We start from the raw sequence: 6,552 nt of genomic DNA on the forward strand, positions 1-6,552 counted from the left end.
ATGTTACTCCTGTCCCTCCTGTTCTCAACCCACTCCAGCTCTGTTTCAATACAGATCCCTTCCATATATCCCCATTCTTTCTGCCAATATTCAAAAATTCTTAAGATCCACTATTCTCACCCTACGTCTTGGCTTGAAGTTCCACAACAAAATTTCCTATCTTTTTTCCAAATTAAAAGACCCTATTCCTTTTTTACACCATTCAAATGTAGTTTATCAGATACCTTGTTCTAATTCCTTCTATATCGGCGAAACTAAGAATCAGCTTAAGAACCGCATTTTCCAGCACAAAACTTCTATTAACTCCTGTAACCCATTTGCCTCTAAATTGTCAGAACATTCTTTAAACCTGAACTATGCTTTAATTTCGATAATACATCAGTTGTTGCTACTGTCTCCAACTTACTTATTGTGACTATAATCTTCGATTTGAAATGTTAAAATTAGGAGTATGATGGTCAGATGAAAGTAAATTGTAGAATTAATAAAATAATAAATGGTTTTTACTTCTCAATTTTCATAAAAATGAATATATTTTTAAAATTTTTAATATATTAATGTATATTAAACTTTTTTTAAAAACTATCTTTCTCGTTCTTTTCCAAGCCTGCTACCTCACCAGAGAGTTACAAGACAAAAGTGTGACCCAGTCATAGCTTATTTCATTAATACATAAAATATTTATTATTTGGATGAGTACTTTAGAAAGTACCTCTAATTTATTTCTGCTTGAAATAAGTACTTTTACATTCTGAAAATGAACCCAAACTCCAATCTATGGGAATGTCTAATATCATTAGTAATAACTAATACATCTTATTAAACTTATTTTATTTCATCATTAACAAAATAAATTTTATTTTATTAATAATTACATTGTTTTACATTTAAAGGCTGATCAGGGAATTCGATAAGCTTCTTACCGATATATTTCTAATCCAAGTACTTCAGACAACAATAGTGTCGACAATGTGTTTTTACGCAGCTTCAAAGGTAGTTCTTTTCACATTTATTTATTAATAACTAATAAACATACGTATTTTTTTAAATTTCATTAAATCTTAAAACTAACATAGTCGTAAGGGATAATAGTATTAAAAGAGCTTGAATATAGTAGGGTAAGTCAGGGATAGATGGTATACTGGGATTGAAGGACCAGTTGCATGGTATCTGAACCACCAGCTTTAGTCCAATCATATTTATTGCGATCTGCGCTCTTTTGTGATGGGAATAATGTATTACCTATGGCCTATACAAGGTCAGAGGCCACTGTAAGTAAGAGATCTAAGGCATTATCTTAGCAACTTCATAACTGCAAGGACATTGGTCGACCTTGGACATGTTTTTATTTTCTGATTGTCTCACAACAAAGGCAAACTTGACACTCCCACTCTGGTTAGAATAGAGTTGGAGGACTTTCCCCTCCGATTTGTCAGTAATGGGCAGGAAGGAAATAATAAAATAAAAAAGGGTCTAGATCCTCTATAGCCTAATACTGTATCTATTTTTTTAGCAACTAATTATGAAAAGTCATTGAGCTAATTCTTACAAATAATATCATTAGTAAAAGTGTGAATCCGATCCGCATAAGCCCAAAACATAGTTGATTTAGAGTTTGTTTTTTTTGTAAATATTATGTAAGGAAATTAATTGTATTTTGTTCAGCTTAATAGTAAGTAAAACAATTACTGGTACAGACCGTTTAAAAAAATACACTGTAAGATGATAAAACTATAATGTTTTCTTTTGAAGAGTTAGAATTTGAGAGTTACGAGGTACCCACTTTTGCTGATTTATTAAGGTTTGTGACAATTATTTAATTGTTCTACGTGGTAGTAAAATAGGAGATAAGCTTTGTATAATTTATGTAAAGATAATTTATGTTTGCAGAGTAACCATACTTAACAGTTATTTGAAATTTACAGATTGATGATTTAATGGATGTCCCAAAATTTGTGATGATAATATCAGCAACATATATGCAGCTTTATATTTATTGTTGGCTAGGCGAAGAAATATCCCAACATGTAAGTATATCTTTTAACTAGATTTATTTCATAGCCCTTCAAACATGGTAATTTTTATTATAGTCTTTAAATATCTTCTGATTAGTACTCATTAATGGAGTATTAATTTATGATCATTATCTATTTTCATCACTGGTAGTCCCAAACCCACAGGGCTGAGTCACAGTAACAATGAAACAGAAAATGATTATCTGCCACAGCCATATTCGAACCCGGATCCTTGAAATTTGTAGCTCAGTGCCTTACCAATGAGCTACCAAATCCCTTATAAAATATTTATTAATTCATTAATGTGCCCCAGCACCATTTCATTTCACAAATTAACTCATGTAACTAACAACACAAAATCTCATAAAATGGTTTAAAATGAAAATTGATTTCAAGAAAAAACAGTTTTTTTTTATATAATTCATGTATAATTAAAAAAAAAAAAAAATTCTTATAAAACTTCTATCTTCTCACAATATTTGGACTATTCATTTTCTTTCAACATTATTTATTTATCCATACTCTCTGTTATTTTCTAATTATTCTGTAATTTCATTCATTCATTATCGTAGTTATCTTGTTTTTTTTTCTTCACCCTGATGAAGGCTTGAAAATCCGGCCAAAATATGTTACCTCTAATAAATAAGTTTTTACTTATTTGTGATCTTCACCGACTGCATCCCCATCACTCGTCTCCTTATAAAATATTTATTTAATAAAATAGAAATTTCATTTAATTAAGAGACATTTCCTTCAATTGAATTTGATTTCTATACATGAAATACTAAAATTGGTAGAAATCTTTAAAATTTTACTTGTAATGTGCTAGGAGCACATGCATATTTTTTTCTACGCCTTTAACGCTAACATTAAATATAACTTTAGGCTGTAGTGACACAGTGAAGAAATACCTCAAAGTCTTGAGTCCAAATAGGTTAGGAACCAGAAGAATAACCTGTCATATTTGGCCTAGCTTGAGTAGATATTGAATTTTAATTAATGACATCTATTACATAATTATTTACAGCATTAAGTATATTTTTTAACAATAAATATAAATTTTTTTTTAGAGTGATGAAATACATAGAGGAATATATGCAAGTAAATGGTATCAGAGTAATCTCAAAGTAAAGAAATCATTAAATGTATTTGAAACATTTACAAAGGCTCATTTCAAACTTAATGGTGGCCATATTTTTACAATACATCTAGAAACATTTCTTTTGGTAAGAAAAATTCACTGTGAAATCAATAATATTTACTTAAAGTGTATCATTCATTTTATTACTTAAATTTCTTTTTTTTATATTTAGCAATTTTAATTGAATAGTATAAACTATCAATTTATGTATAAATGTTATTCATTTAATAATGGACTCCCTACTCAATTGTTATTTATTCTTTATAATTATTTTTACCTTTTGTTGTTATTTATTATTATTTACTTTTTTCTGCTCCTCAACCGGAGAAATATCGTACCGTATTTTGCTACTTGGTCATCTTTATTCAGTAACTGATCCAATTATTATCAATCCTGAAAATTTTATATTAGAAGAAAGTATTTTCCTGCAATTTAAAGTTTTATGAGCACTGTAATTTAGGTACTTACTGTTTCAATTGCTGCTACCATAATACGCACATGAATATTTTTGTTTTGGGTGTATTTATTGCTTTATCTATTATACCATACTATATTCTAGTTACTCAGATAAAATGGGAAGGTAATCAATCTTAGGTATATGACCATAATTATAATAATACAGTGTATATTTTGAGTTAAATAATTATATAAAAAAAAAATACAACTTACTTACTGCAGGTAAGAGACTAGTTTAAAGTGGATCAGAAAACTCCGGTTTAGTATTTTTCATTCAGCCATTATATTTACATGGATTGATTATATTGGTATTGTTCGAATGATGTCAACTGCTTAACATTTATTTTAGATGCTGAAGGAATCTTTTTCTTACTTTATGGTATTGAGGGCTATTGTAAAATAAACACTTTGTCTCAAGAAGTCAGTAAGTTGTTATAAACTCAATATTTTATAATTATATGAGTAAAAAAAACAAAAACAGGCATGCATCGCCACCGCTTTTGCTAAACTCTAAAAGGTAATAATTCAAGGAGTTAGGTAACATGAAGTACAATCCAGAAACTCCTCTTTGTTATTCCCTAACAATGTGGTGCTGAGACCAAAAGCTGCCTTTGCTGTAACTTACTACTCTTATGAAAAAAAGAGGCGATGCAAAACTTTTTTGATATGTGTATTTAGAATAAGAGAACTTAAATTTAAAGATCATGATTTAGCATGAGGTTAACCACCAAAATAAACATTCAGTTAATCATTAAATACATGAGAGTGTATTTAAACATTTTGATTTATAATGCATTGCTAATTTCACAGAGCTTGATCTGATGTAATTTAATACTATATCTTACTTAAAATAACTCCACACAGCTATTTTAAGAAGCCTTCACTATAATCTAAATTAGCAAGCATATAAAAAATCTAGTATCTGAATGAACTGTGGCACTTAGTTCATTATTAACACTTTTGTCCTATTTGTTGGATTATGTCTCCATTAATAAGGCTTATTAAGTGCTTATCTTCTTGGCATCAATCTGCTGGATTTTTTACAGATTTAAATCAAAATTTGTCTGACATTTTCGGTTCTTACAAATCCCAATCTGGTTTTATTTTGATCTATACATTTATTTTTTAATCAGTCACTCTTTTAAGGTACAACAAGCCATCTAATTATAATAGTATACTGACATGCATTATCTTCCGTGATGGCCAGAAGGGTAGAATTTTTTTATTTATTTCCAAATAAGCAGAGATATCAGCTACCCTTAAATTGTCTAACCTTTCAGTTATTTTTCAAAATAGCTCCTGATACTTCCCTCTCTTTCACATTAAAAATGAGTGATTAATAATTGATAAGGAGGCTACAAGCTAATATCATCCACACTATTCACCTGAAGGAAATTATAGATTCTTGCCCTTATAGCTGTAAAATAAGCTCCTGGTAAAGTCATCCCAATTTACTAAGGATAGTTTCAATTCAAAAAAAGGATACTTGTAATTTGTCCTACCCTAAGTCTACTATAGGCGTTAAAATTCAAAATAGGTTGTAATTAAATATAGTAATTGTTTGGGGATGCCCCCTTATGAAATTTGTTATGAATTAATCCAAACAAGTGGATTATAAGTAATTCGAGTAACAAACCCCAACAATCAAACCTGGGGAATACTTGTATCACACAGTAATCTACTATTTTTTCTGCTAACAAAGATCAGCATTCACTAACAAGGATACCTAGATAGATTAGGACAGAATATATGTACTACCTAAACAAAATGGTTTGAGGATCATACCAAAGGAAATTATAGCCTGCAGCGAGCCTCGCTAAAATCCATGCTTCCTTCGTCTTCAATTCAAATTTCATTTATTTATTCCATCAACACACTTACAGCAATCATAATTGCAAGGTGGGTAAAAATGTTAGATAGTTGAATATAATATAAAAAATAAATAAATATAATATGTAAGAAACAGTTGAAACTATTTCTTAATTATGAAGGAGATGGTCAGGGGTTCAGTCAAAAAGGAACACAAAATAGTTTACACCTATTTTGCCAACTTTTCGCCCTATTTTGTAGTGCTTCATCAGGGCTAAAAAGATACCAAAAAGACTAAAAATATTTTGAGAATGTAGAATAATAAGATACAAAAAAGTAAATTTAGATAAGGTTAAGAATTATGTAAATTAAGAAAATTATCTAAAAAGAAATAAAAATAAGTACAGTTACAGTATATATATATAAAAATCACATGAACTTCTTAATTAATTTTCTTGATCGCGACCTAGACCATCTTCTACAACTATACATAAAATAAAATATTTATTTGTTTTTTAATGTAGAATTTTGTACTTGCAAGTTATTTCATGATTTTTTATAGAGCAGTACAGTTCATTTTGTTTTATAAAGTAGTATTTGTTTATTGAGAAGTATAGTTAATTTTTTTTAATCATGCAGTATTTGTTTATTGAGAAGTATATATTGTTTAGTATGAAGTATATATTGAGAAGTGTATATTGTATAGTTCATTTTGTTTAGTAAAGCAGTATTTGTTTGTTCTTCGGTTATTCCGACATTTGAAATAAATTCCTTAACAGGTTTGTAGTAGTATGAACTAACTGCAAATGCACCACAATTTGTATGACAGATGTCTGTCAGGAATAACTCCTGTTTTAGAATATATTGCAAGCTGTTACAGTGAGATCAAATAATTTTTGTTTAAAGCCCTTAACATCAAGAAGCTTGTAATAAACCATCAAAGATTGTTTCGTTCTTGCACAATATTGTTGCTTTGAGTATACATTTGAATTTTCAAAATAACTTTTCTGCAACTCCGTGCGACTTTCTAAGTCATGTTATATCTAAGCTATGGTAATGTATAAATTGGGTTAGCAACAATATATTGCAGACTTTACCATCTAAAATTGTTTGCAATATTTCTGTATTCAC

General features: G+C 29.0%; 1 long non-coding RNA gene across 1 annotated transcript; it reads left to right on the plus strand.

Annotated features, from left to right (window-relative positions):
* Positions 1 to 904: 904 nt before the first annotated feature.
* On the plus strand, positions 905 to 3,230 carry LOC136795120 (uncharacterized). Its single transcript, XR_010842670.1, has 3 exons — positions 905 to 993; positions 1,926 to 2,027; positions 3,086 to 3,230. It is a non-coding gene; the product is annotated as an uncharacterized lncRNA (long non-coding RNA).
* The last annotated feature ends 3,322 nt before the right edge of the window (positions 3,231 to 6,552 follow it).

The sequence above is a fragment of the Halyomorpha halys genome, unplaced genomic scaffold (assembly GCF_000696795.3).
Source record: "Halyomorpha halys isolate HHAL.00 unplaced genomic scaffold, Hhal_1.1 Scaffold825.1, whole genome shotgun sequence".
NCBI lineage: Eukaryota > Metazoa > Arthropoda > Insecta > Hemiptera > Pentatomidae > Halyomorpha > Halyomorpha halys.